Consider the following 24190-nt stretch of genomic DNA (forward strand, 5'->3'; position numbering starts at 1 on the left):
CTTAGCATTTCTCAACTTTAGGGCTACACCACAATGAATGCGCCCGATCTCGGAAGCTAAGCAGTTTCGGGCCTAGTTAGTACCTGGATGGGAGACCGCCTGGGAATACCAGGTGCTGTAGGCTTTTTTGTGCTCCATGTTCAGGCAGTGAGCCATTTCTCAATTGGCTTTCAAAACTGCATGGTCTAGCCAACTAGATGCTTAAAGGTACAAATCTCAGAAGCCCCAGAGCCTACGGCCACACCACACTGAATGCGCCTGATCTGGTCTGATCTCAGAAGCTAAGCAGTGTCGGGCCTCGTTAGTACCTGGATGGGAGACCGCCTGGGAATACCAGGAGCTGTAGGCTTTTTTGTGCTCCATGTTCAGGCAGTGAGCCATTTCTCAATTGGCTTTCAAAACTGCATGGTCTAGCCAACTAGATGCTTAAAGGTACAAATCTCAGAAGGCCCAGAGCCTACGGCCACACCACAGTACCTGGATGGGAGACGGCCTGGGAATACCAGGTGCTGTAGGCTTTTTTGTGCTCCATGTTCAGGCAGTGAGCCATTTCTCAATTGGCTTTCAAAACTGCATGGTCTAGCCAACTAGATGCTTAAAGGTACAAATCTCAGAAGGCCCAGAGCCTACGGCCACACCACACTGAATGTGCCTGATCTCGTCTGATCTCAGAAGCTAAGCAGTGTCGGGCCTCGTTAGTACCTGGATGGGAGACCGCCTGGGAATACCAGGAGCTGTAGGCTTTTTTGTGCTCCATGTTCAGGCAGTGAGCCATTTCTCAATTGGCTTTCAAAACTGCATGGTCTAGCCAACTAGATGCTTAAAGGTACAAATCTCAGAAGGCCCAGAGCCTACGGCCACACCACAGTACCTGGATGGGAGACGGCCTGGGAATACCAGGTGCTGTAGGCTTTTTTGTGCTCCATGTTCAGGCAGTGAGCCATTTCTCAATTGGCTTTCAAAACTGCATGGTCTAGCCAACTAGATGCTTAAAGGTACAAATCTCAGAAGGCCCAGAGCCTACGGCCACACCACACTGAATGCGCCTGATCTCGTCTGATCTCAGAAGCTGAGCAGTGTCGTGCCTAGTTAGTACCTGGATGGGAGACCGCCTGGGAATACCGGGTGCTGTAGGCTTTTTTGTGCTCCATGTTCAGGCAGTGAGCCATTTCTCAATTGGCTTTCAAAACTGCATGGTCTAGCCAACTAGATGCTTAAAGGTACAAATCTCAGAAGGCCCAGAGCCTACGGCCACACCACACTGAATGCGCCTGATCTCGTCTGATCTCAGAAGCTAAGCAGTGTCGGGCCTAGTTAGTACCTGGATGGGAGACCGCCTGGGAATACCAGGTGCTGTAGGCTTTTTGTGCTCCATGTTCAGGCAGTGAGCCATTTCTCAATTGGCTTTCAAAACTGCATGGTCTAGCCAACTAGATGCTTAAAGGTACAAATCTCAGAAGGCCCAGAGCCTACGGCCACACCACACTGAATGCGCCTGATCTCTTCTGATCTCAGAAGCTAAGCAGTGTTGGGCCTAGTTAGTACCTGGATGGGAGACCGCCTGGGAATACCAGGTTCTGTAGGCTTTTTTGTGCTCTATGATTAGTAATTGTGCCACTTCTCAATTTCTTTTTAAATTTGCTTATGATTCCAAAATAAATGTATCCCTTTTAATAGCGGAAATGTTGGACAACAACATGAGGGCTGGCGCTACCTATTTACATAAAATTAACATACGGGTAGTGTGTTCATGGGTAATAAATCTACCTTCACATGTAATGCAGTTCAGAGAATATTGAGTCCATAAAGAGTCTTGAAAGAAAGCCATGGTTGTGTTGGTTGTTCTCTCCAACTCCCTGCAACAGAAACAGGATGGATGGAGTAAAGTTATCCTACCAGACATAGGAGTCCTGAATGGGCCCACAAGTCTTATATATCTCGCCTGATCGAGCCTGATCGGGTGATGAGCGTGGTATCATGTTGCAAGTGGCTTTATGGCTTAGCTTACTAACTGTAAATGCATAAGAGTAATACTCTTAGCATTTCTCAATTTTAGGGCTACACCACAATGAATGCGCCCGATCTCGGAAGCTAAGCAGTTTCGGGCCTAGTTAGTACCTGGATGGGAGACCGCCTGGGAATACCAGGTGCTGTAGGCTTTTTTGTGCTCCACGTTCAGGCAGTGAGCCATTTCTCAATTGGCTTTCAAAACTGCATGGTCTAGCCAACTAGATGCTTAAAGGTACAAATCTCAGAAGGCCCAGAGCCTACGGCCACACCACACTGAATGCGCCTGATCTCGTCTGATCTCAGAAGCTAAGCAGTGTCGGGCCTGGATGGGAGACCGCCTCGGAATACCAGGTGCTGTAGGCTTTTTTGTGCTCCATGTTCAGGCAGTGAGCCATTTCTCAATTGGCTTTCAAAACTGCATGGTCTAGCCAACTAGATGCTTAAAGGTACAAATCTCAGAAGGCCCAGAGCCTACGGCCACACCACACTGAATGCGCCTGATCTCGTCTGATCTCAGAAGCTAAGCAGTGTCGGGCCTAGTTAGTACCTGGATGGGAGACCGCCTGGGAATACCAGGTGCTGTAGGCTTTTTTGTGCTCCATGTTCAGGCAGTGAGCCATTTCTCAATTGGCTTTCAAAACTGCATGGTCTAGCCAACTAGATGCTTAAAGGTACAAATCTCAGAAGGCCCAGAGCCTACGGCCACACCACACTGAATGCGCCTGATCTCGTCTGATCTCAGAAGCTAAGCAGTGTCGGGCCTAGTTAGTACCTGGATGGGAGACCGCCTGGGAATACCAGGTGCTGTAGGCTTTTTTGTGCTCCATGTTCAGGCAGTGAGCCATTTCTCAATTGGCTTTCAAAACTGCATGGTCTAGCCAACTAGATGCTTAAAGGTACAAATCTCAGAAGGCCCAGAGCCTACGGCCACACCACACTGAATGCACCTGATCTCGTCTGATCTCAGAAGCTAAGCAGTGTCGGGCCTAGTTAGTACCTGGATGGGAGACCGCCTGGGAATACCAGGTTCTGTAGGCTTTTTTGTGCTCTATGATTAGTAATTGTGCCGCTTCTCAATTTCTTTTTAAATTTGCTTATGATTCCAAAATAAATGTATCCCTTTTAATAGCGGAAATGTTGGACAACAACATGAGGGCTGGCGCTACCTATTTACATAAAATTAACATACGGGTAGTGTGTTCATGGGTAATAAATCTACCTTCACATGTAATGCAGTTCAGAGAATATTGAGTCCATAAAGAGTCTTGAAAGAAAGCCATGGTTGTGTTGGTTGTTCTCTCCAACTCCCTGCAACAGAAACAGGATGGATGGAGTAAAGTTATCCTACCAGACATAGGAGTCCTGAATGGGCCCACAAGTCTTATATATCTCGCCTGATCGAGCCTGATCCAGCGCTGATCGGGTGATGAGCGTGGTATCATGTTGCAAGTGGCTTTATGGCTTAGCTTACTAACTGTAAATGCATAAGAGTAATACTCTTAGCATTTCTCAATTTTAGGGCTACACCACAATGAATGCGCCCGATCTCGGAAGCTAAGCAGTTTCGGGCCTAGTTAGTACCTGGATGGGAGACCGCCTGGGAATACCAGGTGCTGTAGGCTTTTGTGTGCTCCATGTTCAGGCAGTGAGCCATTTCTCAATTGGCTTTCAAAACTGCATGGTCTAGCCAACTAGATGCTTAAAGGTACAAATCTCAGAAGGCCCAGAGCCTACGGCCACACCACACTGAATGCGCCTGATCTCCTCTGATCTCAGAGGCTAAGCAGTGTCAGGCCTAGTTAGTACCTGGATGGGAGACCGCCTGGGAATACCAGGTGCTGTAGGCTTTTTCGTGCTCCATGTTCAGGCAGTGAGCCATTTCTCAATTGGCTTTCAAAACTGCATGGTCTAGCCAACTAGATGCTTAAAGGTACAAATCTCAGAAGGCCCAGAGCCTACGGCCACACCACACTGAATGCGTCTGATCTCAGAAGCTAAGCAGTGTCGGGCCTAGTTAGTACCTGGATGGGAGACGGCCTGGGAATACCAGGTGCTGTAGGCTTTTTTGTGCTCCATGTTCAGGCAGTGAGCCATTTCTCAATTGGCTTTCAAAACTGCATGGTCTAGCCAACTAGATGCTTAAAGGTACAAATTTCAGAAAGCCCAGAGCCTACGGCCACACCACACTGAATGCACCTGATCTCAGAAGCAAAGCAGTGTCGGGCCTAGTTAGTACCTGGATGGGAGACCGCCTGGGAATACCAGGTGCTGTAGGCTTTTTTGTGCTCCATGTTCAGGCAGTGAGCCATTTCTCAATTGGCTTTCAAAACTGCATGGTCTAGCCAACTAGATGCTTAAAGGTACAAATCTCAAAAGGCCCAGAGCCTACGGCCACACCACACTGAATGCGTCTGATCTCAGAAGCTAAGCAGTGTCGGGCCTAGTTAGTACCTGGATGGGAGACGGCCTGGGAATACCAGGTGCTGTAGGCTTTTTTGTGCTCCATGTTCAGGCAGTGAGCCATTTCTCAATTGGCTTTCAAAACTACATGGTCTAGCCAACTAGATGCTTAAAGGTACAAATCTCAGAAGGCCCAGAGCCTACGGCCACACCACACTGAATGCGCCTGATCTCGTCTGATCTCAGAAGCTAAGCAGTGTCGGGCCTAGTTAGTACCTGGATGGGAGACCGCCTGGGACTACCAGGTTCTGTAGGCTTTTTTGTGTTCTATGATTAGTAATTGTGCCACTTCTCAATTTCTTTTTAAATTTGCTTATGATTCCAAAATAAATGTATCCCTTTTAATAGCGGAAATGTTGGACAACAACATGAGGGCTGGCGCTACCTATTTACATAAAATTAACATACGGGTAGTGTGTTCATGGGTAATAAATCTACCTTCACATGTAATGCAGTTCAGAGAATATTGAGTCCATAAAGAGTCTTGAAAGAAAGCCATGGTTGTGTTGGTTGTTCTCTCCAACTCCCTGCAACAGAAACAGGATGGATGGAGTAAAGTTATCCTACCAGACATAGGAGTCCTGAATGGGCCCACAGGTCTTATATATCTCGCCTGATCGAGCCTGATCGGGTCATGAGCGTGGTATCATGTTGCAAGTGGCTTTATGGCTTAGCTTACTAACTGTAAATGCATAAGAGTAATACTCTTAGCATTTCTCAATTTTAGGGCTACACCACAATGAATGCGCCCGATCTCGGAAGCTAAGCAGTTTCGGGCCTAGTTAGTACCTGGATGGGAGACCGCCTGGGAATACCAGGTGCTGTAGGCTTTTTTGTGCTCCATGTTCAGGCAGTGAGCCATTTCTCAATTGGCTTTCAAAACTGCATGGTCTAGCCAACTAGATGCTTAAAGGTACAAATCTCAGAAGGCCCAGAGCCTACGGCCACACCACACTGAATGCGCCTGATCTCGTCTGATCTCAGAAGCTAAGCAGTTTTGGGCCTAGTTAGTACCTGGATGGGAGACCGCCTGGGAATACAATGTGCTGTAGGCTTTTTTGTGCTCCATGTTCAGGCAGTGAGCCATTTCTCAATTGGCTTTCAAAACTGCATGGTCTAGCCAACTAGATGCTTAAAGGTACAAATCTCAGAAGGCCCAGAGCCTACGGCCACACCACACTGAATGCGCCTGATCTTGTCTGATCTCAGAAGCTAAGCAGTGTCGGGCCTAGTTAGTACCTGGATGGGAGACCGCCTGGGAATACCAGGTGCTGTAGGCTTTTTTGTGCTCCATGTTCAGGCAGTGAGCCATTTCTCAATTGGCTTTCAAAACTGCATGGTCTAGCCAACTAGATGCTTAAAGGTACAAATCTCAGAAGGCCCAAAGCCTAGGGCCACACCACACTGAATGTGCCTGATCTTGTCTGATCTCAGAAGCTAAGCAGTGTCAGGCCTAGTTAGTACCTGGATGGGAGACCGCCTGGGAATACCAGGTGCTGTAGGCTTTTTTGTGCTCCATGTTCAGGCAGTGAGCCATTTCTCAATTGGCTTTCAAAACTGCATGGTCTAGCCAACTAGATGCTTAAAGGTACAAATCTCAGAAGGCCCAGAGCCTACGGCCACACCACACTGAATGCGTCTGATCTCAGAAGCTAAGCAGTGTCGGGCCTAGTTAGTACCTGGATGGGAGACGGCCTGGGAATACCAGGTGCTGTAGGCTTTTTTGTGCTCCATGTTCAGGCAGTGAGCCATTTCTCAATTGGCTTTCAAAACTGCATGGTCTAGCCAACTAGATGCTTAAAGGTACAAATCTCAGAAGGCCCAGAGCCTACGGCCACACCACACTGAATGCGTCTGATCTCAGAAGCTAAGCAGTGTCGGGCCTAGTTAGTACCTGGATGGGAGACGGCCTGGGAATACCAGGTGCTGTAGGCTTTTTTGTGCTCCATGTTCAGGCAGTGAGCCATTTCTCAATTGGCTTTCAAAACTGCATGGTCTAGCCAACTAGATGCTTAAAGGTACACATTTCAGAAAGCCCAGAGCCTACGGCCACACCACACTGAATGCACCTGATCTCAGAAGCAAAGCAGTGTCAGGCCTAGTTAGTACCTGGATGGGAGACCGCCTGGGAATACCAGGTGCTGTAGGCTTTTTTGTGCTCCATGTTCAGGCAGTGAGCCATTTCTCAATTGGCTTTCAAAACTGCATGGTCTAGCCAACTAGATGCTTAAAGGTACAAATCTCAAAAGGCCCAGAGCCTACGGCCACACCACACTGAATGCGTCTGATCTCAGAAGCTAAGCAGTGTCGGGCCTAGTTAGTACCTGGATGGGAGACGGCCTGGGAATACCAGGTGCTGTAGGCTTTTTTGTGCTCCATGTTCAGGCAGTGAGCCATTTCTCAATTGGCTTTCAAAACTACATGGTCTAGCCAACTAGATGCTTAAAGGTACAAATCTCAGAAGGCCCAGAGCCTACGGCCACACCACACTGAATGCGCCTGATCTCGTCTGATCTCAGAAGCTAAGCAGTGTCGGGTCTAGTTAGTACCTGGATGGGAGACCGCCTGGGACTACCAGGTTCTGTAGGCTTTTTTGTGTTCTATGATTAGTAATTGTGCCACTTCTCAATTTCTTTTTAAATTTGCTTATGATTCCAAAATAAATGTATCCCTTTTAATAGCGGAAATGTTGGACAACAACATGAGGGCTGGCGCTACCTATTTACATAAAATTAACATACGGGTAGTGTGTTCATGGGTAATAAATCTACCTTCACATGTAATGCAGTTCAGAGAATATTGAGTCCATAAAGAGTCTTGAAAGAAAGCCATGGTTGTGTTGGTTGTTCTCTCCAACTCCCTGCAACAGAAACAGGATGGATGGAGTAAAGTTATCCTACCAGACATAGGAGTCCTGAATGGGCCCACAGGTCTTATATATCTCGCCTGATCGAGCCTGATCGGGTCATGAGCGTGGTATCATGTTGCAAGTGGCTTTATGGCTTAGCTTACTAACTGTAAATGCATAAGAGTAATACTCTTAGCATTTCTCAATTTTAGGGCTACACCACAATGAATGCGCCCGATCTCGGAAGCTAAGCAGTTTCGGGCCTAGTTAGTACCTGGATGGGAGACCGCCTGGGAATACCAGGTGCTGTAGGCTTTTTTGTGCTCCATGTTCAGGCAGTGAGCCATTTCTCAATTGGCTTTCAAAACTGCATGGTCTAGCCAACTAGATGCTTAAAGGTACAAATCTCAGAAGGCCCAGAGCCTACGGCCACACCACACGGAATGCGCCTGATCTCGTCTGATCTCAGAAGCTAAGCAGTTTTGGGCCTAGTTAGTACCTGGATGGGAGACCGCCTGGGAATACAATGTGCTGTAGGCTTTTTTGTGCTCCATGTTCAGGCAGTGAGCCATTTCTCAATTGGCTTTCAAAACTGCATGGTCTAGCCAACTAGATGCTTAAAGGTACAAATCTCAGAAGGCCCAGAGCCTACGGCCACACCACACTGAATGCGCCTGATCTTGTCTGATCTCAGAAGCTAAGCAGTGTCGGGCCTAGTTAGTACCTGGATGGGAGACCGCCTGGGAATACCAGGTGCTGTAGGCTTTTTTGTGCTCCATGTTCAGGCAGTGAGCCATTTCTCAATTGGCTTTCAAAACTGCATGGTCTAGCCAACTAGATGCTTAAAGGTACAAATCTCAGAAGGCCCAGAGCCTAGGGCCACACCACACTGAATGTGCCTGATCTTGTCTGATCTCAGAAGCTAAGCAGTATCAGGCCTAGTTAGTACCTGGATGGGAGACCGCCTGGGAATACCAGGTGCTGTAGGCTTTTTTGTGCTCCATGTTCAGGCAGTGAGCCATTTCTCAATTGGCTTTCAAAACTGCATGGTCTAGCCAACTAGATGCTTAAAGGTACAAATCTCAGAAGGCCCAGAGCCTACGGCCACACCACACTGAATGCGCCTGATCTCGTCTGATCTCAGAAGCTAAGCAGTGTCGGGCCTAGTTAGTACCTGGATGGGAGACCGCCTGGGAATAGCAGGTTCTGTAGGCTTTTTTGTGCTCTATGATTAGTAATTGTGCCACTTCTCAATTTCTTTTTAAATTTGCTTATGATTCCAAAATAAATGTATCCCTTTTAATAGCGGAAATGTTGGACAACAACATGAGGGCTGGCGCTACCTATTTACATAAAATTAACATACGGGTAGTGTGTTCATGGGTAATAAATCTACCTTCACATGTAATGCAGTTCAGAGAATATTGAGTCCATAAAGAGGCTTGAAAGAAAGCCATGGTTGTGTTGGTTGTTCTCTCCAACTCCCTGCAACAGAAACAGGATGGATGGAGTAAAGTTATCCAACCAGACATAGGAGTCCTGAATGGGCCCACAAGTCTTATATATCTCGCCTGATCGAGCCTGATCCAGCGCTGATCGGGGGATGAGCGTGGTATCATGTTGCAAGTGGCTTTATGGCTTAGCTTACTAACTGTAAATGCATAAGAGTAATACTCTTAGCATTTCTCAATTTTAGGGCTACACCACAATGAATGCGCCAGATCTCGGAAGCTAAGCAGTTTCGGGCCTAGTTAGTACCTGGATGGGAGACCGCCTGGGAATACCAGGTGCTGTAGGCTTTTTTGTGCTCCATGTTCAGGCAGTGAGCCATTTCTCAATTGGCTTTCAAAACTGCATGGTCTAGCCAACTAGATGCTTAAAGGTACAAATCTCAGAAGGCCCAGAGCCTACGGCCACACCACACTGAATGCGTCTGATCTCAGAAGCTAAGCAGTGTCGGGCCTAGTTAGTACCTGGATGGGAGACCGCCTGGGAATACCAGGTGCTGTAGGCTTTTTTGTGCTCCATGTTCAGGCAGTGAGCCATTTCTCAATTGGCTTTCAAAACTGCATGGTCTAGCCAACTAGATGCTTAAAGGTACAAATTTCAGAAGGCCCAGAGCCTACGGCCACACCACACTGAATGCGCCTGATCTCGTCTGATCTCAGAAGCTAAGCAGTGTCGGGCCTAGTTAGTACCTGGATGGGAGACCGCCTGGGAATACCAGGTGCTGTAGGCTTTTTTGTGCTCCATGTTCAGGCAGTGAGCCATTTCTCAATTGGCTTTCAAAACTGCATGGTCTAGCCAACTAGATGCTTAAAGGTACAAATCTCAGAAGCCCCAGAGCCTATGGCCACACCACACTGAATGCGTCTGATCTCAGAAGCTAAGCAGTGTCGGGCCTAGTTAGTACCTGGATGGGAGACGGCCTGGGAATACCAGGTGCTGTAGGCTTTTTTGTGCTCCATGTTCAGGCAGTGAGCCATTTCTCAATTGGCTTTCAAAACTGCATGGTCTAGCCAACTAGATGCTTAAAGGTACAAATCTCAGAAGGCCCAGAGCCTACGGCCACACCACACTGAATGCGCCTGATCTTGTCTGATTTCAGAAGCTAAGCAGTGTCGGGCCTAGTTAGTACCTGGATGGGAGACCGCCTGGGAATACCAGGTTCTGTAGGCTTTTTTTGTGCTCTATGATTAGTAATTGTGCCACTTCTCAATTTCTTTTTAAATTTGCTTATGATTCCAAAATAAATGTATCCCTTTTAATAGCGGAAATGTTGGACAACAACATGAGGGCTGGCGCTACCTATTTACATAAAATTAACATTCGGGTAGTGTGTTCATGGGTAATAAATCTACCTTCACATGTAATGCAGTTCAGAGAATATTGAGTCCATAAAGAGTCTTGAAAGAAAGCCATGGTTGTGTTGGTTGTTCTCTCCAACTCCCTGCAACAGAAACAGGATGGATGGAGTAAAGTTATCCTACCAGACATAGGAGTCCTGAATGGGCCCACAAGTCTTATATATCTCGCCTGATCGAGCCTGATTGGGTGATGAGCGTGGTATCATGTTGCAAGTGGCTTTATGGCTTAGCTTACTAACTGTAAATGCATAAGAGTAATACTCTTAGCATTTCTCAATTTTAGGGCTACACCACAATGATTGCGCCCGATCTCGGAAGCTAAGCAGTTTCGGGCCTAGTTCGTACCTGGATGGGAGACCGCCTGGGAATACCAGGTGCTGTAGGCTTTTTTTTGCTCCATGTTCAGGCAGTGAGCCATTTCTCAATTGGCTTTCAAAACTGCATGGTCTAGCCAACTAGATGCTTAAAGGTACAAATCTCATAAGGCCCAGAGCCTACGGCCACACCACACTGATCTCAGGAAGCTAAGCAGTGTCGGGCCTAGTTTGTACCTGGATGGGAGACCGCCTGGGAATACCAGGTGCTGTAGGCTTTTTTGTGCTCCATGTTCAGGCAGTGAGCCATTTCTCAATTGGCTTTCAAAACTGCATGGTCTAGCCAACTAGATGCTTAAAGGTACAAATCTCAGAAGGCCCAGAGCCTACGGCCACACCACACTGAATGCGCCTGATCTCGTCTGATCTCAGAGGCTAAGCAGTGTCGGGCCTAGTTAGTACCTGGATGGGAGACCGCCTGGGAATACCAGGTGCTGTAGGCTTTTTTGTGCTCCATGTTCAGGCAGTGAGCCATTTCTCAATTGGCTTTCAAAACTGCATGGTCTAGCCAACTAGATGCTTAAAGGTACAAATCTCAGACGGCCCAGAGCCTACGGCCACACCACACTGAATGCGTCTGATCTCAGAAGCTAAGCAGTGTCGGGCCTAGTTAGTACCTGGATGGGAGACGGCCTGGGAATACCAGGTGCTGTAGGCTTTTTTGTGCTCCATGTTCAGGCAGTGAGCCATTTCTCAATTGGCTTTCAAAACTGCATGGTTTAGCCAACTAGATGCTTAAAGGTACAAATCTCAGAAGGCCCAGAGCCTACGGCCACACCACACTGAATGCGTCTGATCTCAGAAGCTAAGCAGTGTCGGGCCTAGTTAGTACCTGGATGGGAGACCGCCTGGGACTACCAGGTTCTGTAGGCTTTTTTGTGCTCTATGATTAGTAATTGTGCCACTTCTCAATTTCCTTTTAAATTTGCTTATGATTCCAAAATAAATGTATCCCTTTTAATAGCGGAAATGTTGGACAACAACATGAGGGCTGGCGCTACCTATTTACATAAAATTAACATAAGGGTAGTGTGTTCATGGGTAATAAATCTACCTTCACATGTAATGCAGTTCAGAGAATATTGAGTCCATAAAGAGTCTTGAAAGAAAGCCATGGTTGTGTTGGTTGTTCTCTCCAACTCCCTGCAACAGAAACAGGATGGATGGAGTAAAGTTATCCTACCAGACATAGGAGTCCTGAATGGGCCCACAGGTCTTATATATCTCGCCTGATCGAGCCTGATCGGGTCATGAGCGTGGTATCATGTTGCAAGTGGCTTTATGGCTTAGCTTACTAACTGTAAATGCATAAGAGTAATACTCTTAGCATTTCTCAATTTTAGGGCTACACCACAATGAATGCGCCTGATCTCGGAAGCTAAGCAGTTTCAGGCCTAGTTAGTACCTGGATGGGAGACCGCCTGGGAATACCAGGTGCTGTAGGCTTTTTTGTGCTCCATGTTCAGGCAGTGAGCCATTTCTCAATTGGCTTTCAAAACTGCATGGTCTAGCCAACTAGATGCTTAAAGGTACAAATCTCAGAAGGCCCAGAGCCTACGGCCACACCACACTGAATGCGCCTGATCTCGTCTGATCTCAGAAGCTAAGCAGTTTTGGGCCTAGTTAGTACCTGGATGGGAGACCGCCTGGGAATACCAGGTGCTGTAGACTTTTTTGTGCTCCATGTTCAGGCAGTGAGCCATTTCTCAATTGGCTTTCAAAACTGCATGGTCTAGCCAACTAGATGCTTAAAGGTACAAATCTCAGAAGGCCCAGAGCCTACGGCCACACCACACTGAATGCGTCTGATCTCAGAAGCTAAGCAGTGTCGGGCCTAGTTAGTACCTGGATGGGAGACCGCCTGTGAATACCAGGTGCTGTAGGCTTTTTTGTGCTCCATGTTCAGGCAGTGAGCCATTTCTCAATTGGCTTTCAAAACTGCATGGTCTAGCCAACTAGATGCTTAAAGGTACAAATCTCAGAAGGCCCAGAGCCTACGGCCACACCACACTGAATGCGCCTGATCTCGTCTGATCTCAGAAGCTAAGCAGTGTCGGGCCTAGTTAGTACCTGGATGGGAGACCGCCTGGGAATACCAGGTTCTGTGGGCTTTTTTGTGCTCTATGATTAGTAATTGTGCCACTTCTCAATTTCTTTTTAAATTTGCTTATGATTCCAAAATAAATGTATCCCTTTTAATAGCGGAAATGTTGGACAACAACATGAGGGCTGGCGCTACCTATTTACATCAAATTAACATACGGGTAGTGTGTTCATGGGTGATAAATCTACCTTCACATGTAATGCAGTTCAGAGAATATTGAGTCCATAAAGAGTCTTGAAAGAAAGCCATGGTTGTGTTGGTTGTTCTCTCCAACTCCCTGCAACAGAAACAGGATGGATGGAGTAAAGTTATCCTACCAGACATAGGAGTCCTGAATGGGCCCACAAGTCTTATATATCTCGCCTGATCGAGCCTGATCGGGTGATGAGCGTGGTATCATGTTGCAAGTGGCTTTATGGCTTAGCTTACTAACTGTAAATGCATAAGAGTAATACTCTTAGCATTTCTCAATTTTAGGGCTACACCACAATGAATGCGCCCGATCTCGGAAGCTAAGCAGTTTCGGGCCTAGTTAGTACCTGGATGGGAGACCCCCTGGGAATACCAGGTGCTGTAGGCTTTTTTGTGCTCCATGTTCAGGCAGTGAGCCATTTCTCAATTGGCTTTCAAAACTGCATGGTCTAGCCAACTAGATGCTTAAAGGTACAAATCTCAGAAGGCCCAGAGCCTACGGCCACACCACACTGAATGCGCCTGATCTCGTCTGATCTCAGAGGCTAAGCAGTGTCGGGCCTAGTTAGTACCTGGATGGGAGACCGCCTGGGAATACCAGGTGCTGTAGGCTTTTTTGTGCTCCATGTTCAGGCAGTGAGCCATTTCTCAATTGGCTTTCAAAACTGCATGGTCTAGCCAACTAGATGCTTAAAGGAACAAATCTCAGACGGCCCAGAGCCTACGGCCACACCACACTGAATGCGTCTGATCTCAGAAGCTAAGCAGTGTCGGGCCTAGTTAGTACCTGGATGGGAGACGGCCTGGGAATACCAGGTGCTGTAGGCTTTTTTGTGCTCCATGTTCAGGCAGTGAGCCATTTCTCAATTGGCTTTCAAAACTGCATGGTCTAGCCAACTAGATGCTTAAAGGTACAAATCTCAGAAGGCCCAGAGCCTACGGCCACACCACACTGAATGCGTCTGATCTCAGAAGCTAAGCAGTGTCGGGCCTAGTTAGTACCTGGATGGGAGACCGCCTGGGACTACCAGGTTCTGTAGGCTTTTTTGTGCTCTATGATTAGTAATTGTGCCACTTCTCAATTTCTTTTTAAATTTGCTTATGATTCCAAAATAAATGTATCCCTTTTAATAGCGGAAATGTTGGACAACAACATGAGGGCTGGCGCTACCTATTTACATAAAATTAACATACGGGTAGTGTGTTCATGGGTAATAAATCTACCTTCACATGTAATGCAGTTCAGAGAATATTGAGTCCATAAAGAGTCTTGAAAGAAAGCCATGGTTGTGTTGGTTGTTCTCTCCAACTCCCTGCAACAGAAACAGGATGGATGGAGTAAAGTTATCCTACCAGACATAGGAGTCCTGAATGGGCCCACAGGTCTTATATATCTCGCCTGATCGAGCCTGATCGGGTCATGAGCGTGGTATCATGTTGCAAGTGGCTTAATGGCTTAGCTTACTAACTGTAAATGCATAAGAGTAATACTCTTAGCATTTCTCAATTTTAGGGCTACACCACAATGAATGCGCCCGATCTCGGAAGCTAAGCAGTTTCGGGCCTAGTTAGTACCTGGATGGGAGACCGCCTGGGAATACCAGGTGCTGTAGGCTTTTTTGTGCTCCATGTTCAGGCAGTGAGCCATTTCTCAATTGGCTTTCAAAACTGCATGGTCTAGCCAACTAGATGCTTAAAGGTACAAATCTCAGAAGGCCTAGAGCCTACGGCCACACCACACTGAATGCGCCTGATCTCGTCTGATCTCAGAAGCTAAGCAGTTTTGGGCCTAGTTAGTACCTGGATGGGAGACCGCCTGGGAATACCAGGTGCTGTAGACTTTTTTGTGCTCCATGTTCAGGCAGTGAGCCATTTCTCAATTGGCTTTCAAAACTGCATGGTCTAGCCAACTAGATGCTTAAAGGTACAAATCTCAGAAGGCCCAGAGCCTACGGCCACACCACACTGAATGCGTCTGATCTCAGAAGCTAAGCAGTGTCGGGCCTAGTTAGTACCTGGATGGGAGACCGCCTGGGAATACCAGGTGCTGTAGGCTTTTTTGTGCTCCATGTTCAGGCAGTGAGCCATTTCTCAATTGGCTTTCAAAACTGCATGGTCTAGCCAACTAGATGCTTAAAGGTACAAATCTCAGAAGGCCCAGAGCCTACGGCCACACCACACTGAATGCGCCTGATCTCGTCTGATCTCAGAAGCTAAGAATACCAGGTGCTGTAGGCTTTTTTGTGCTCCATGTTCAGGCAGTGAGCCATTTCTCAATTGGCTTTCAAAACTGCATGGTCTAGCCAACTAGATGCTTAAAGGTACAAATCTCAGAACGCCCAGAGCCTACGGCCACACCACACTGAATGCGCCTGATCTCGTCTGATCTCAGAAGCTAAGCAGTGTCGGGCCTAGTTAGTACCTGGATGGGAGACCGCCTGGGAATACCAGGTTCTGTAGGCTTTTTTGTGCTCTATGATTAGTAATTGTGCCACTTCTCAATTTCTTTTTAAATTTAGTTATGATTCCAAAATAAATGTATCCCTTTTAATAGCGGAAATGTTGGACAACAACATGAGGGCTGGCGCTACCTATTTACATAAAATTAACATACGGGTAGTGTGTTCATGGGTAATAAATCTACCTTCACATGTAATGCAGTTCAGAGAATATTGAGTCCATAAAGAGTCTTGAAAGAAAGCCATGGTTGTGTTGGTTGTTCTCTCCAACTCCCTGCAACAGAAACAGGATGGATGGAGTAAAGTTATCCTACCAGACATAGGAGTCCTGAATGGGCCCACAAGTCTTATATATCTCGCCTGATCGAGCCTGATTGGGTGATGAGCGTGGTATCATGTTGCAAGTGGCTTTATGGCTTAGCTTACTAACTGTAAATGCATAAGAGTAATACTCTTAGCATTTCTCAATTTTAGGGCTACACCACAATGAATGCGCCCGATCTCGGAAGCTAAGCAGTTTCGGGCCTAGTTAGTACCTGGATGGGAGACCGCCTGGGAATACCAGGTGCTGTATGCCTTTTTTTGCTCCATGTTCAGGCAGTGAGCCATTTCTCAATTGGCTTTCAAAACTGCATGGTCTAGCCAACTAGATGCTTAAAGGTACAAATCTCATAAGGCCCAGAGCCTACGGCCACACCACACTGAATGCGTCTGATCTCAGAAGCTAAGCAGTGTCGGGCCTAGTTAGTACCTGGATGGGAGACCGCCTGGGAATACCAGGTGCTGTAGGCTTTTTTGTGCTCCATGTTCAGGCAGTGAGCCATTTCTCAATTGGCTTTCAAAACTGCATGGTCTAGCCAACTAGATGCTTAAAGGTACAAATCTCAGAAGGCCCAGAGCCTACGGCCACACCACACTGAATGTGCCTGATCTCGTATGATCTCAGAAGCTAAGCAGTGTCGGGCCTAGTTAGTACCTGGATGGGAGACCGCCTGGGAATACCAGGTTCTGTAGGCTTTTTTGTGCTCTATGATTAGTAATTGTGCCACTTCTCAATTTCTTTTTAAATTTGCTTATGATTCCAAAATAAATGTATCCCTTTTAAAAGCGGAAATGTTGGACAACAACATGAGGGCTGGCGCTACCTATTTACATAAAATTAACATACGGGTAGTGTGTTCATGGGTAATAAATCTACCTTCACATGTAATGCAGTTCAGAGAATATTGAGTCCATAAAGAGTCTTGAAAGAAAGCCATGGTTGTGTTGGTTGTTCTCTCCAACTCCCTGCAACAGAAACAGGATGGATGGAGTAAAGTTATCCAACCAGACATAGGAGTCCTGAATGGGCCCACAAGTCTTATATATCTCGCCTGATCGGGTGATGAGCGTGGTATCATGTTGCAAGTGGCTTTATGGCTTAGCTTACTAACTGTAAATGCATAAGAGTAACACTCTTAGCATTTCTCAATTTTAGGGCTACACCACAATGAATGCGCCCGATCTCGGAAGCTAAGCAGTTTCGGGCCTAGTTAGTACCTGGATGGGAGACCGCCTGGGAATACCAGGTGCTGTAGGCTTTTTTGTGCTCCATGTTCAGGCAGTGAGCCATTTCTCAATTGGCTTTCAAAACTGCATGGTCTAGCCAACTAGATGCTTAAAGGTACAAATCTCAGAAGGCCCAGAGCCTACGGCCACACCACACTGAATGCGTCTGATCTCAGAAGCTAAGCAGTGTCGGGCCTAGTTAGTACCTGGATGGGAGACCGCCTGGGAATACCAGGTGCTGTAGGCTTTTTTGTGCTCCATGTTCAGGCAGTGAGCCATTTCTCAATTGGCTTTCAAAACTGCATGGTCTAGCCAACTAGATGCTTAAAGGTACACATCTCAGAAGGCCCAGAGCCTACGGCCACACCACACTGAATGCGCCTGATCTCAGAAGCTAAGCAGTGTCAGGCCTAGTTAGTACCTGGATGGGAGACCGCCTGGGAATACCAGGTGCTGTAGGGTTTTTTGTGCTCCATGTTCAGGCAGTGAGCCATTTCTCAATTGGCTTTCAAAACTGCATGGTCTAGCCAACTAGATGCTTAAAGGTACAAATCTCAGAAGGCCCAGAGCCTACGGCCACACCACACTGAATGCGCCTGATCTCAGAAGCTAAGCAGTGTCAGGCCTAGTTAGTACCTGGATGGGAGACCGCCTGGGAATACCAGGTGCTGTAGGGTTTTTTGTGCTCCATGTTCAGGCAGTGAGCCATTTCTCAATTGGCTTTCAAAACTGCATGGTCTAGCCAACTAGATGCTTAAAGGTACAAATCTCAGAAGGCCCAGAGCCTACGGCCACACCACACTGAATGCGTCTGATCTCAGAAGCTAAGCAGTGTCGGGCCTAGTTAGTACCTGGATGGGAGACCGCCTGGGAATACCAGGTGCTGTAGGCTTTTTTGTGCTCCATGTTCAGGCAGTGAGCCATTTCTCAATTGGCTTTCAAAACTGCATGGTCTAGCCAACTAGATGCTTAAAGGTACGAATCTCAGAAGGCCCACAGCCTACGGCCATACCACACTGAATGCGCCTGATCTCGTCTGATCTCAGAAGCTAAGCAGTGTCGGGCCTAGTTAGTACCTGGATGGGAGACCGCCTGGGAATACCAGGTGCTGTAGGCTTTTTTGTGCTCCATGTTCAGGCAGTGAGCCATTTCTCAATTGGCTTTCAAAACTGCATGGTCTAGCCAACTAGATGCTTAAAGGTACAAATCTCAGAAGGCCCAGAGCCTACGGCCACACCACACTGAATGCGCCTGATCTCGTCTGATCTCAGAAGCTAAGCAGTGTCAGGCCTAGTTAGTACCTGGATGGGAGACCGCCTGGGAATACCAGGTGCTGTAGGCTTTTTTGTGCTCCATGTTCAGGCAGTGAGCCATTTCTCAATTGGCTTTCAAAACTGCATGGTCTAGCCAACTAGATGCTTAAAGGTACAAATCTCAGAAGGCCCAGAGCCTACGGCCACACCACACTGAATGCATCTGATCTCAGAAGCTAAGCAGTGTCGGGCCTAGTTAGTACCTGGATGGGAGACAGCCTGGGAATACCAGGTGCTGTAGGCTTTTTTGTGCTCCATGTTCAGGCAGTGAGCCATTTCTCAATTGGCTTTCAAAACTGCATGGTCTAGCCAACTAGATGCTTAAAGGTACAAATCTCAGAAGGCCCAGAGCCTACGGCCGCACCACACTGAATGCGTCTGATCTCAGAAGCTAAGCAGTGTCGGGCCTAGTTAGTACCTGGATGGGAGACAGCCTGGGAATACCAGGTGCTGTAGGCTTTTTTGTGCTCCATGTTCAGGCAGTGAGCCATTTCTCAATTGGCTTTCAAAACTGCATGGTCTAGCCAACTAGATGCTTAAAGGTACAAATCTCTGAAGGCCCAGAGCCTACGGCCACACCACACTGAATGCGCCTGATCTCGTCTGATCTCAGAAGCTTAGCAGTGTCGGGCCTAGTTAGTACCTGGATGGGAGACCGCCTGGGAATACCAGCTTCTGTAGGCTTTTTTGTGCTCTATGATTAGTAATTGTGCCACTTCTCAATTTCTTTTAAAATTTAGTTATGATTCCAAAATAAATGTATCCCTTTTAATAGCGGAAATGTTGGACAACAACATGAGGGCTGGCGCTACCTATTTACATAAAATTAACATACGGGTAGTGTGTTCATGGGTAATAAATCTACCTTCACATGTAATGCAGTTCAGAGAATATTGAGTCCATAAAGAGTCTTGAAAGAAAGCCATGGTTGTGTTGGTTGTTCTCTCCAACTCCCTGCAACAGAAACAGGATGGATGGAGTAAAGTTATCCTACCAGACATAGGAGTCCTGAATGGGCCCACAAGTCTTATATATCTCGCCTGATCGGGTGATGAGCGTGGTATCATGTTGCAATTGGCTTTATGGCTTAGCTTACTAACTGTAAATGCAAAAGAGTAATACTCTTAGCATTTCTCAATTTTAGGGCTACACCACAATGAATGCGACCGATCTCGGAAGCTAAGCAGTTTCGGGCCTAGTTAGTACCTGGATGGGAGACCGCCTGGGAATACCAGGTGCTGTATGCCTTTTTTTGCTCCATGTTCAGGCAGTGAGCCATTTCTCAATTGGCTTTCAAAACTGCATGGTCTAGCCAACTAGATGCTTAAAGGTACAAATCTCATAAGGCCCAGAGCCTACGGCCACACCACACTGAATGCGTCTGATCTCAGAAGCTAAGCAGTGTCGGGCCTAGTTAGTACCTGGATGGGAGACCGCCTGGGAATACCAGGTGCTGTAGGCTTTTTTGTGCTCCATGTTCAGGCAGTGAGCCATTTCTCAATTGGCTTTCAAAACTGCATGGTCTAGCCAACTAGATGCTTAAAGGTACAAATCTCAGAAGGCCCAGAGCCTACGGCCACACCGCACTGAATGTGCCTGATCTCGTATGATCTCAGAAGCTAAGCAGTGTCGGGCCTAGTTAGTACCTGGATGGGAGACCGCCTGGGAATACCAGGTTCTGTAGACTTTTTTGTGCTCTATGATTAGTAATTGTGCCACTTCTCAATTTCTTTTTAAATTTGCTTATGATTCCAAAATAAATGTATCCCTTTTAAAAGCGGAAATGTTGGACAACAACATGAGGGCTGGCGCTACCTATTTACATAAAATTAACATACGGGTAGTGTGTTCATGGGTAATAAATCTACCTTCACATGTAATGCAGTTCAGAGAATATTGAGTCCATAAAGAGTCTTGAAAGAAAGCCATGGTTGTGTTGGTTGTTCTCTCCAACTCCCTGCAACAGAAACAGGATGGATGGAGTAAAGTTATCCAACCAGACATAGGAGTCCTGAATGGGCCCACAAGTCTTATATATCTCGCCTGATCGAGCCTGATCGGGTGATGAGCGTGGTATCATGTTGCAAGTGGCTTTATGGCTTAGCTTACTAACTGTAAATGCATAAGAGTAATACTCTTAGCATTTCTCAATTTTAGGGCTACACCACAAGGAATGCGCCCGATCTCGGAAGCTAAGCAGTTTCGGGCCTAGTTAGTACCTGGATGGGAGACCGCCTGGGAATACCAGGTGCTGTAGGCTTTTTTGTGCTCCATGTTCAGGCAGTGAGCCATTTCTCAATTGGCTTTCAAAACTGCATGGTCTAGCCAACTAGATGCTTAAAGGTACAAATCTCAGAAGGCCCAGAGCCTACGGCCACACCACACTGAATGCGCCTGATCTCGTCTGATCTCAGAAGCTAAGCAGTGTCGGGCCTAGTTAGTACCTGGATGGGAGACCGCCTGGGAATACCAGGTGCTGTAGGCTTTTTTGTGCTCCATGTTCAGGCAGTGAGCCATTTCTCAATTGGCTTTCAAAACTGCATGGTCTAGCCAACTAGATGCTTAAAGGTACAAATCTCAGAAGGCCCAGAGCCTACGGCCACACCACACTGAATGCGCCTGATCTCAGAAGCTAAGCAGTGTCAGGCCTAGTTAGTACCTGGATGGGAGACTGCCTGGGAATACCAGGTGCTGTAGGGTTTTTTGTGCTCCATGTTCAGGCAGTGAGCCATTTCTCAATTGGCTTTCAAAACTGCATGGTCTAGCCAACTAGATGCTTAAAGGTACAAATCTCAGAAGGCCCAGAGCCTACGGCCACACCACACTGAATGCGTCTGATCTCAGAAGGTAAGCAGTGTCGGGCCTAGTTAGTACCTGGATGGGAGACCGCCTGGGAATACCAGGTGCTGTAGGCTTTTTTGTGCTCCATGTTCAGGCAGTGAGCCATTTCTCAATTGGCTTTCAAAACTGCATGGTCTAGCCAACTAGATGCTTAAAGGTACAAATCTCAGAAGGCCCAGAGCCTACGGCCACACCACACTGAATGTGCCTGATCTCGTCTGATCTCAGAAGCTAAGCAGTGTCGGGCCTAGTTAGTACCTGGATGGGAGACCACCTGGGAATACCAGGTGCTGTAGGCTTTTTTGTGCTCCATGTTCAGGCAGTGAGCCATTTCTCAATTGGCTTTCAAAACTGCATGGTCTAGCCAACTAGATGCTTAAAGGTACAAATCTCAGAACGCCCAGGGCCTACGGCCACACCACACTGAATGCGCCTGATCTCGTCTGATCTCAGAAGCTAAGCAGTGTCGGGCCTAGTTAGTACCTGGATGGGAGACCGCCTGGGAATACCAGGTTCTGTAGGCTTTTTTGTGCTCTATGATTAGTAATTGTGCCACTTCTCAATTTCTTTTTAAATTTGCTTATGATTCCAAAATAAATGTATCCCTTTTAATAGCGGAAATGTTGGACAACAACATGAGGGCTGGCGCTACCTATTTACATAAAATTAACATACGGGTAGTGTGTTCATGGGTAATAAATCTACCTTCACATGTAATGCAGTTCAGAGAATATTGAGTCCATAAAGAGTCTTGAAAGAAAGCCATGGTTGTGTTGGTTGTTCTCTCCAACTCCCTGCAACAGAAACAGGATGGATGGAGTAAAGTTATCCTACCAGACATAGGAGTCCTGAATGGGCCCACAAGTCTTATATATCTCGCCTGATCGAGCCTGATTGGGTGATGAGCGTGGTATCATGTTGCAAGTGGCTTTATGGCTTAGCTTACTAACTGTAAATGCATAAGAGTAATACTCTTAGCATTTCTCAATTTTAGGGCTACACCACAATGAATGCGCCCGATCTCGGAAGCTAAGCAGTTTCGAGCCTAGTTATTACCTGGATGGGAGACCGCCTGGGAATACCAGGTGCTGTATGCTATTTTTTGCTCCATGTTCAGGCAGTGAGCCATTTCTCAATTGGCTTTCAAAACTGCATGGTCTAGCCAACTAGATGCTTAAAGGTACAAATCTCATAAGGCCCAGAGCCTACGGCCACACCACACTGAATGCGCCTGATCTCGTCTGATCTCAGAAGCTAAGCAGTGTTGGGCCTAGTTAGTACCTGGATGGCAGAAGCTAAGCAGTGTTGGGCCTAGTTAGTACCTGGATGGGAGACCGCCTGGGAATACCAGGTGCTGTAGGCTTTTTTGTGCTCCATGTTCAGGCAGTGAGACATTTCTCAATTGGCTTTCAAAACTGCATGGTCTAGCCAACTAGATGCTTAAAGGTACAAATCTCAGAAGGCCCAGAGCCTACAGCCACACCACACTGAATGCGTCTGATCTCAGAAGCTAAGCAGTGTCGGGCCTAGTTAGTACCTGGATGGGAGACGGCCTGGGAATACCAGGTGCTGTAGGCTTTTTTGTGCTCCATGTTCAGGCAGTGAGCCATTTCTCAATTGGCTTTCAAAACTGCATGGTCTAGCCAACTAGATGCTTAAAGGTACAAATCTCAGAAGGCCCAGAGCCTACGGCCACACCACACTGAATGTGCCTGATCTTGTATGATCTCAGAAGCTAAGCAGTGTCGGGCCTAGTTAGTACCTGGATGGGAGACCGCCTGGGAATACCAGGTTCTGTAGGCTTTTTTGTGCTCTATGATTAGTAATTGTGCCACTTCTCAATTTCTTTTTAAATTTGCTTATGATTCCAAAATAAATGTATCCCTTTTAATAGCGGAAATGTTGGACAACAACATGAGGGCTGGCGCTACCTATTTACATAAAATTAACATACGGGTAGTGTGTTCATGGGTAATAAATCTACCTTCACATGTAATGCAGTTCAGAGAATATTGAGTCCATAAAGAGTCTTGAAAGAAAGCCATGGTTGTGTTGGTTGTTCTCTCCAACTCCCTGCAACAGAAACAGGATGGATGGAGTAAAGTTATCCAAACAGACATAGGAGTCCTGAATGGGCCCACAAGTCTTATATATCTCGCCTGATCGAGCCTGATCCAGCGCTGATCGGGTGATGAGCGTGGTATCATGTTGCAAGTGGCTTTATGGCTTAGCTTACTAACTGTAAATGCATAAGAGTAATACTCTTAGCATTTCTCAATTTTAGGGCTAAACCACAATGAATGCGCCCGATCTCGGAAGCTAAGCAGTTTCGGGCCTAGTTAGTACCTGGATGGGAGACCGCCTGGGAATACCAGGTGCTGTAGGCTTTTTTGTGCTCCATGTTCAGGCAGTGAGCCATTTCTCAATTGGATTTCAAAACTGCATGGTCTAGCCAACTAGATGCTTAAAGGTACAAATTTCAGAAGGCCCAGAGCCTACGACCACACCACACTGAATGCGTCTGATCTCAGAAGCTAAGCAGTGTCAGGCTTAGTTAGTACCTGGATGGGAGACGGCCTGGGAATACCAGGTGCTGTAGGCTTTCTTGTGCTCCATGTTCAGATAGTGAGCCATTTCTCAATTGGCTTTCAAAACTGCATGGTCTAGCCAACTAGATGCTTAAAGGTACAAATCTCAGAAGGCCCAGAGCCTACGGCCACACGGCACTGAATGCGCCTGATCTCGTTTGATCTCAGAAGCTAAGCAGTGTCGGGCCTAGTTAGTACCTGGATGGGAGACGGCCTGGGAATACCAGGTGCTGTAGGCTTTTTTGTGCTCCATGTTCAGGCAGTGAGCCATTTCTCAATTGGCTTTCAAAACTGCATGGTCTAGCCAACTAGATGCTTAAAGGTACAAATCTCAGAAGGTCCAGAGCCTACGGCCACACCACACTGAATGCGCCTGATCTCGTCTGATCTCAGAAGCTAAGCAGTGTCGGGCCTAGTTAGTACCTGGATGGGAGACCGCCTGGGAATACCAGGTTCTGTAGGCTTTTTTGTGCTCTATGATTAGTAATTGTGCCACTTCTCAATTTCTTTTTAAATTTGCTTATGATTCCAAAATAAATGTATCCCTTTTAATAGCGGAAATGTTGGACAACAACATGAGGGCTGG

General features: G+C 47.0%; 28 non-coding genes and 47 pseudogenes across 28 annotated transcripts; all 75 read left to right on the forward strand.

Moving 5' to 3' along the window:
* The first annotated feature begins 230 nt into the window (after nucleotides 1–230).
* Nucleotides 231–349, forward strand: LOC138494504 (5S ribosomal RNA). The gene has a single exon (XR_011277428.1). It is a non-coding gene; the product is annotated as a 5S ribosomal RNA (ribosomal RNA).
* Nucleotides 350–624: 275 nt separating this feature from the next.
* LOC138494265 (5S ribosomal RNA) lies at nucleotides 625–743 on the forward strand. Its single transcript, XR_011277211.1, has one exon. It is a non-coding gene; the product is annotated as a 5S ribosomal RNA (ribosomal RNA).
* A 275-nt stretch (nucleotides 744–1018) lies between these two features.
* On the forward strand, nucleotides 1019–1137 carry LOC138494612 (5S ribosomal RNA). The gene has a single exon (XR_011277526.1). It is a non-coding gene; the product is annotated as a 5S ribosomal RNA (ribosomal RNA).
* Nucleotides 1138–1243: 106 nt separating this feature from the next.
* LOC138496349 (5S ribosomal RNA) lies at nucleotides 1244–1362 on the forward strand. The gene has a single exon (XR_011277869.1). It is a non-coding gene; the product is annotated as a 5S ribosomal RNA (ribosomal RNA).
* A 105-nt stretch (nucleotides 1363–1467) lies between these two features.
* On the forward strand, nucleotides 1468–1586 carry LOC138494013 (5S ribosomal RNA). Its single transcript, XR_011276982.1, has one exon. It is a non-coding gene; the product is annotated as a 5S ribosomal RNA (ribosomal RNA).
* A 464-nt stretch (nucleotides 1587–2050) lies between these two features.
* LOC138496066 (5S ribosomal RNA) lies at nucleotides 2051–2159 on the forward strand (annotated as a pseudogene).
* A 106-nt stretch (nucleotides 2160–2265) lies between these two features.
* Nucleotides 2266–2373, forward strand: LOC138495596 (5S ribosomal RNA; annotated as a pseudogene).
* A 106-nt stretch (nucleotides 2374–2479) lies between these two features.
* LOC138496362 (5S ribosomal RNA) lies at nucleotides 2480–2598 on the forward strand. The gene has a single exon (XR_011277880.1). It is a non-coding gene; the product is annotated as a 5S ribosomal RNA (ribosomal RNA).
* A 106-nt stretch (nucleotides 2599–2704) lies between these two features.
* On the forward strand, nucleotides 2705–2823 carry LOC138496374 (5S ribosomal RNA). Its single transcript, XR_011277891.1, has one exon. It is a non-coding gene; the product is annotated as a 5S ribosomal RNA (ribosomal RNA).
* A 106-nt stretch (nucleotides 2824–2929) lies between these two features.
* LOC138493567 (5S ribosomal RNA) lies at nucleotides 2930–3048 on the forward strand. Its single transcript, XR_011276578.1, has one exon. It is a non-coding gene; the product is annotated as a 5S ribosomal RNA (ribosomal RNA).
* A 475-nt stretch (nucleotides 3049–3523) lies between these two features.
* On the forward strand, nucleotides 3524–3632 carry LOC138496067 (5S ribosomal RNA; annotated as a pseudogene).
* Nucleotides 3633–3738: 106 nt separating this feature from the next.
* LOC138494500 (5S ribosomal RNA) lies at nucleotides 3739–3857 on the forward strand. The gene has a single exon (XR_011277424.1). It is a non-coding gene; the product is annotated as a 5S ribosomal RNA (ribosomal RNA).
* Nucleotides 3858–3963: 106 nt separating this feature from the next.
* Nucleotides 3964–4072, forward strand: LOC138495378 (5S ribosomal RNA; annotated as a pseudogene).
* A 106-nt stretch (nucleotides 4073–4178) lies between these two features.
* On the forward strand, nucleotides 4179–4287 carry LOC138494852 (5S ribosomal RNA; annotated as a pseudogene).
* A 106-nt stretch (nucleotides 4288–4393) lies between these two features.
* On the forward strand, nucleotides 4394–4502 carry LOC138495379 (5S ribosomal RNA; annotated as a pseudogene).
* A 106-nt stretch (nucleotides 4503–4608) lies between these two features.
* Nucleotides 4609–4727, forward strand: LOC138494518 (5S ribosomal RNA). Its single transcript, XR_011277441.1, has one exon. It is a non-coding gene; the product is annotated as a 5S ribosomal RNA (ribosomal RNA).
* A 464-nt stretch (nucleotides 4728–5191) lies between these two features.
* LOC138496069 (5S ribosomal RNA) lies at nucleotides 5192–5300 on the forward strand (annotated as a pseudogene).
* Nucleotides 5301–5406: 106 nt separating this feature from the next.
* LOC138494543 (5S ribosomal RNA) lies at nucleotides 5407–5525 on the forward strand. Its single transcript, XR_011277463.1, has one exon. It is a non-coding gene; the product is annotated as a 5S ribosomal RNA (ribosomal RNA).
* A 106-nt stretch (nucleotides 5526–5631) lies between these two features.
* Nucleotides 5632–5750, forward strand: LOC138493727 (5S ribosomal RNA). The gene has a single exon (XR_011276723.1). It is a non-coding gene; the product is annotated as a 5S ribosomal RNA (ribosomal RNA).
* A 106-nt stretch (nucleotides 5751–5856) lies between these two features.
* On the forward strand, nucleotides 5857–5975 carry LOC138494740 (5S ribosomal RNA; annotated as a pseudogene).
* Nucleotides 5976–6081: 106 nt separating this feature from the next.
* On the forward strand, nucleotides 6082–6190 carry LOC138495381 (5S ribosomal RNA; annotated as a pseudogene).
* Nucleotides 6191–6296: 106 nt separating this feature from the next.
* Nucleotides 6297–6405, forward strand: LOC138495383 (5S ribosomal RNA; annotated as a pseudogene).
* A 106-nt stretch (nucleotides 6406–6511) lies between these two features.
* On the forward strand, nucleotides 6512–6620 carry LOC138495151 (5S ribosomal RNA; annotated as a pseudogene).
* Nucleotides 6621–6726: 106 nt separating this feature from the next.
* Nucleotides 6727–6835, forward strand: LOC138495384 (5S ribosomal RNA; annotated as a pseudogene).
* A 106-nt stretch (nucleotides 6836–6941) lies between these two features.
* Nucleotides 6942–7060, forward strand: LOC138494737 (5S ribosomal RNA; annotated as a pseudogene).
* Nucleotides 7061–7524: 464 nt separating this feature from the next.
* LOC138496070 (5S ribosomal RNA) lies at nucleotides 7525–7633 on the forward strand (annotated as a pseudogene).
* A 106-nt stretch (nucleotides 7634–7739) lies between these two features.
* On the forward strand, nucleotides 7740–7858 carry LOC138494765 (5S ribosomal RNA; annotated as a pseudogene).
* A 106-nt stretch (nucleotides 7859–7964) lies between these two features.
* Nucleotides 7965–8083, forward strand: LOC138493729 (5S ribosomal RNA). The gene has a single exon (XR_011276725.1). It is a non-coding gene; the product is annotated as a 5S ribosomal RNA (ribosomal RNA).
* A 106-nt stretch (nucleotides 8084–8189) lies between these two features.
* On the forward strand, nucleotides 8190–8308 carry LOC138494946 (5S ribosomal RNA; annotated as a pseudogene).
* Nucleotides 8309–8414: 106 nt separating this feature from the next.
* LOC138494311 (5S ribosomal RNA) lies at nucleotides 8415–8533 on the forward strand. Its single transcript, XR_011277252.1, has one exon. It is a non-coding gene; the product is annotated as a 5S ribosomal RNA (ribosomal RNA).
* Nucleotides 8534–9223: 690 nt separating this feature from the next.
* On the forward strand, nucleotides 9224–9332 carry LOC138495075 (5S ribosomal RNA; annotated as a pseudogene).
* Nucleotides 9333–9438: 106 nt separating this feature from the next.
* LOC138496387 (5S ribosomal RNA) lies at nucleotides 9439–9557 on the forward strand. Its single transcript, XR_011277903.1, has one exon. It is a non-coding gene; the product is annotated as a 5S ribosomal RNA (ribosomal RNA).
* A 106-nt stretch (nucleotides 9558–9663) lies between these two features.
* On the forward strand, nucleotides 9664–9772 carry LOC138495464 (5S ribosomal RNA; annotated as a pseudogene).
* Nucleotides 9773–9878: 106 nt separating this feature from the next.
* LOC138494644 (5S ribosomal RNA) lies at nucleotides 9879–9997 on the forward strand (annotated as a pseudogene).
* An 886-nt stretch (nucleotides 9998–10883) lies between these two features.
* LOC138493656 (5S ribosomal RNA) lies at nucleotides 10884–11002 on the forward strand. The gene has a single exon (XR_011276659.1). It is a non-coding gene; the product is annotated as a 5S ribosomal RNA (ribosomal RNA).
* Nucleotides 11003–11108: 106 nt separating this feature from the next.
* On the forward strand, nucleotides 11109–11217 carry LOC138495385 (5S ribosomal RNA; annotated as a pseudogene).
* Nucleotides 11218–11323: 106 nt separating this feature from the next.
* Nucleotides 11324–11432, forward strand: LOC138495521 (5S ribosomal RNA; annotated as a pseudogene).
* Nucleotides 11433–12111: 679 nt separating this feature from the next.
* On the forward strand, nucleotides 12112–12230 carry LOC138494161 (5S ribosomal RNA). The gene has a single exon (XR_011277116.1). It is a non-coding gene; the product is annotated as a 5S ribosomal RNA (ribosomal RNA).
* Nucleotides 12231–12336: 106 nt separating this feature from the next.
* LOC138495211 (5S ribosomal RNA) lies at nucleotides 12337–12445 on the forward strand (annotated as a pseudogene).
* Nucleotides 12446–12551: 106 nt separating this feature from the next.
* LOC138494150 (5S ribosomal RNA) lies at nucleotides 12552–12670 on the forward strand. Its single transcript, XR_011277106.1, has one exon. It is a non-coding gene; the product is annotated as a 5S ribosomal RNA (ribosomal RNA).
* Nucleotides 12671–13134: 464 nt separating this feature from the next.
* LOC138496086 (5S ribosomal RNA) lies at nucleotides 13135–13243 on the forward strand (annotated as a pseudogene).
* Nucleotides 13244–13349: 106 nt separating this feature from the next.
* On the forward strand, nucleotides 13350–13468 carry LOC138493657 (5S ribosomal RNA). Its single transcript, XR_011276660.1, has one exon. It is a non-coding gene; the product is annotated as a 5S ribosomal RNA (ribosomal RNA).
* Nucleotides 13469–13574: 106 nt separating this feature from the next.
* On the forward strand, nucleotides 13575–13683 carry LOC138495386 (5S ribosomal RNA; annotated as a pseudogene).
* A 106-nt stretch (nucleotides 13684–13789) lies between these two features.
* LOC138495522 (5S ribosomal RNA) lies at nucleotides 13790–13898 on the forward strand (annotated as a pseudogene).
* A 464-nt stretch (nucleotides 13899–14362) lies between these two features.
* LOC138496071 (5S ribosomal RNA) lies at nucleotides 14363–14471 on the forward strand (annotated as a pseudogene).
* Nucleotides 14472–14577: 106 nt separating this feature from the next.
* LOC138494162 (5S ribosomal RNA) lies at nucleotides 14578–14696 on the forward strand. Its single transcript, XR_011277117.1, has one exon. It is a non-coding gene; the product is annotated as a 5S ribosomal RNA (ribosomal RNA).
* A 106-nt stretch (nucleotides 14697–14802) lies between these two features.
* On the forward strand, nucleotides 14803–14911 carry LOC138495076 (5S ribosomal RNA; annotated as a pseudogene).
* A 288-nt stretch (nucleotides 14912–15199) lies between these two features.
* Nucleotides 15200–15318, forward strand: LOC138493907 (5S ribosomal RNA). The gene has a single exon (XR_011276886.1). It is a non-coding gene; the product is annotated as a 5S ribosomal RNA (ribosomal RNA).
* Nucleotides 15319–15782: 464 nt separating this feature from the next.
* On the forward strand, nucleotides 15783–15891 carry LOC138496109 (5S ribosomal RNA; annotated as a pseudogene).
* A 106-nt stretch (nucleotides 15892–15997) lies between these two features.
* LOC138495077 (5S ribosomal RNA) lies at nucleotides 15998–16106 on the forward strand (annotated as a pseudogene).
* Nucleotides 16107–16212: 106 nt separating this feature from the next.
* LOC138494404 (5S ribosomal RNA) lies at nucleotides 16213–16331 on the forward strand. The gene has a single exon (XR_011277337.1). It is a non-coding gene; the product is annotated as a 5S ribosomal RNA (ribosomal RNA).
* A 454-nt stretch (nucleotides 16332–16785) lies between these two features.
* On the forward strand, nucleotides 16786–16894 carry LOC138496072 (5S ribosomal RNA; annotated as a pseudogene).
* A 106-nt stretch (nucleotides 16895–17000) lies between these two features.
* LOC138495078 (5S ribosomal RNA) lies at nucleotides 17001–17109 on the forward strand (annotated as a pseudogene).
* Nucleotides 17110–17215: 106 nt separating this feature from the next.
* On the forward strand, nucleotides 17216–17324 carry LOC138495306 (5S ribosomal RNA; annotated as a pseudogene).
* A 106-nt stretch (nucleotides 17325–17430) lies between these two features.
* Nucleotides 17431–17539, forward strand: LOC138495307 (5S ribosomal RNA; annotated as a pseudogene).
* A 106-nt stretch (nucleotides 17540–17645) lies between these two features.
* Nucleotides 17646–17754, forward strand: LOC138495079 (5S ribosomal RNA; annotated as a pseudogene).
* Nucleotides 17755–17860: 106 nt separating this feature from the next.
* LOC138496686 (5S ribosomal RNA) lies at nucleotides 17861–17979 on the forward strand. Its single transcript, XR_011278175.1, has one exon. It is a non-coding gene; the product is annotated as a 5S ribosomal RNA (ribosomal RNA).
* A 106-nt stretch (nucleotides 17980–18085) lies between these two features.
* Nucleotides 18086–18204, forward strand: LOC138493797 (5S ribosomal RNA). Its single transcript, XR_011276787.1, has one exon. It is a non-coding gene; the product is annotated as a 5S ribosomal RNA (ribosomal RNA).
* Nucleotides 18205–18310: 106 nt separating this feature from the next.
* On the forward strand, nucleotides 18311–18419 carry LOC138495301 (5S ribosomal RNA; annotated as a pseudogene).
* A 106-nt stretch (nucleotides 18420–18525) lies between these two features.
* On the forward strand, nucleotides 18526–18634 carry LOC138495510 (5S ribosomal RNA; annotated as a pseudogene).
* Nucleotides 18635–18740: 106 nt separating this feature from the next.
* On the forward strand, nucleotides 18741–18859 carry LOC138494841 (5S ribosomal RNA; annotated as a pseudogene).
* Nucleotides 18860–19528: 669 nt separating this feature from the next.
* Nucleotides 19529–19637, forward strand: LOC138495081 (5S ribosomal RNA; annotated as a pseudogene).
* Nucleotides 19638–19743: 106 nt separating this feature from the next.
* On the forward strand, nucleotides 19744–19862 carry LOC138494648 (5S ribosomal RNA; annotated as a pseudogene).
* Nucleotides 19863–20541: 679 nt separating this feature from the next.
* Nucleotides 20542–20660, forward strand: LOC138496399 (5S ribosomal RNA). Its single transcript, XR_011277914.1, has one exon. It is a non-coding gene; the product is annotated as a 5S ribosomal RNA (ribosomal RNA).
* A 106-nt stretch (nucleotides 20661–20766) lies between these two features.
* On the forward strand, nucleotides 20767–20875 carry LOC138495484 (5S ribosomal RNA; annotated as a pseudogene).
* Nucleotides 20876–20981: 106 nt separating this feature from the next.
* On the forward strand, nucleotides 20982–21090 carry LOC138495174 (5S ribosomal RNA; annotated as a pseudogene).
* A 106-nt stretch (nucleotides 21091–21196) lies between these two features.
* Nucleotides 21197–21315, forward strand: LOC138497104 (5S ribosomal RNA). The gene has a single exon (XR_011278525.1). It is a non-coding gene; the product is annotated as a 5S ribosomal RNA (ribosomal RNA).
* Nucleotides 21316–21421: 106 nt separating this feature from the next.
* LOC138493908 (5S ribosomal RNA) lies at nucleotides 21422–21540 on the forward strand. The gene has a single exon (XR_011276887.1). It is a non-coding gene; the product is annotated as a 5S ribosomal RNA (ribosomal RNA).
* Nucleotides 21541–22219: 679 nt separating this feature from the next.
* LOC138494766 (5S ribosomal RNA) lies at nucleotides 22220–22379 on the forward strand (annotated as a pseudogene).
* A 106-nt stretch (nucleotides 22380–22485) lies between these two features.
* LOC138495398 (5S ribosomal RNA) lies at nucleotides 22486–22594 on the forward strand (annotated as a pseudogene).
* Nucleotides 22595–22700: 106 nt separating this feature from the next.
* On the forward strand, nucleotides 22701–22819 carry LOC138494697 (5S ribosomal RNA; annotated as a pseudogene).
* A 475-nt stretch (nucleotides 22820–23294) lies between these two features.
* LOC138496091 (5S ribosomal RNA) lies at nucleotides 23295–23403 on the forward strand (annotated as a pseudogene).
* Nucleotides 23404–23509: 106 nt separating this feature from the next.
* On the forward strand, nucleotides 23510–23618 carry LOC138496111 (5S ribosomal RNA; annotated as a pseudogene).
* Nucleotides 23619–23724: 106 nt separating this feature from the next.
* On the forward strand, nucleotides 23725–23843 carry LOC138494641 (5S ribosomal RNA; annotated as a pseudogene).
* A 106-nt stretch (nucleotides 23844–23949) lies between these two features.
* LOC138493909 (5S ribosomal RNA) lies at nucleotides 23950–24068 on the forward strand. Its single transcript, XR_011276888.1, has one exon. It is a non-coding gene; the product is annotated as a 5S ribosomal RNA (ribosomal RNA).
* The last annotated feature ends 122 nt before the right edge of the window (nucleotides 24069–24190 follow it).

Source organism: Ambystoma mexicanum, chromosome 10 (genome assembly GCF_040938575.1).
Source record: "Ambystoma mexicanum isolate Mex_15411 chromosome 10, UKY_AmexF1_1, whole genome shotgun sequence".
Taxonomy (NCBI): Eukaryota; Metazoa; Chordata; class Amphibia; order Caudata; family Ambystomatidae; genus Ambystoma; species Ambystoma mexicanum.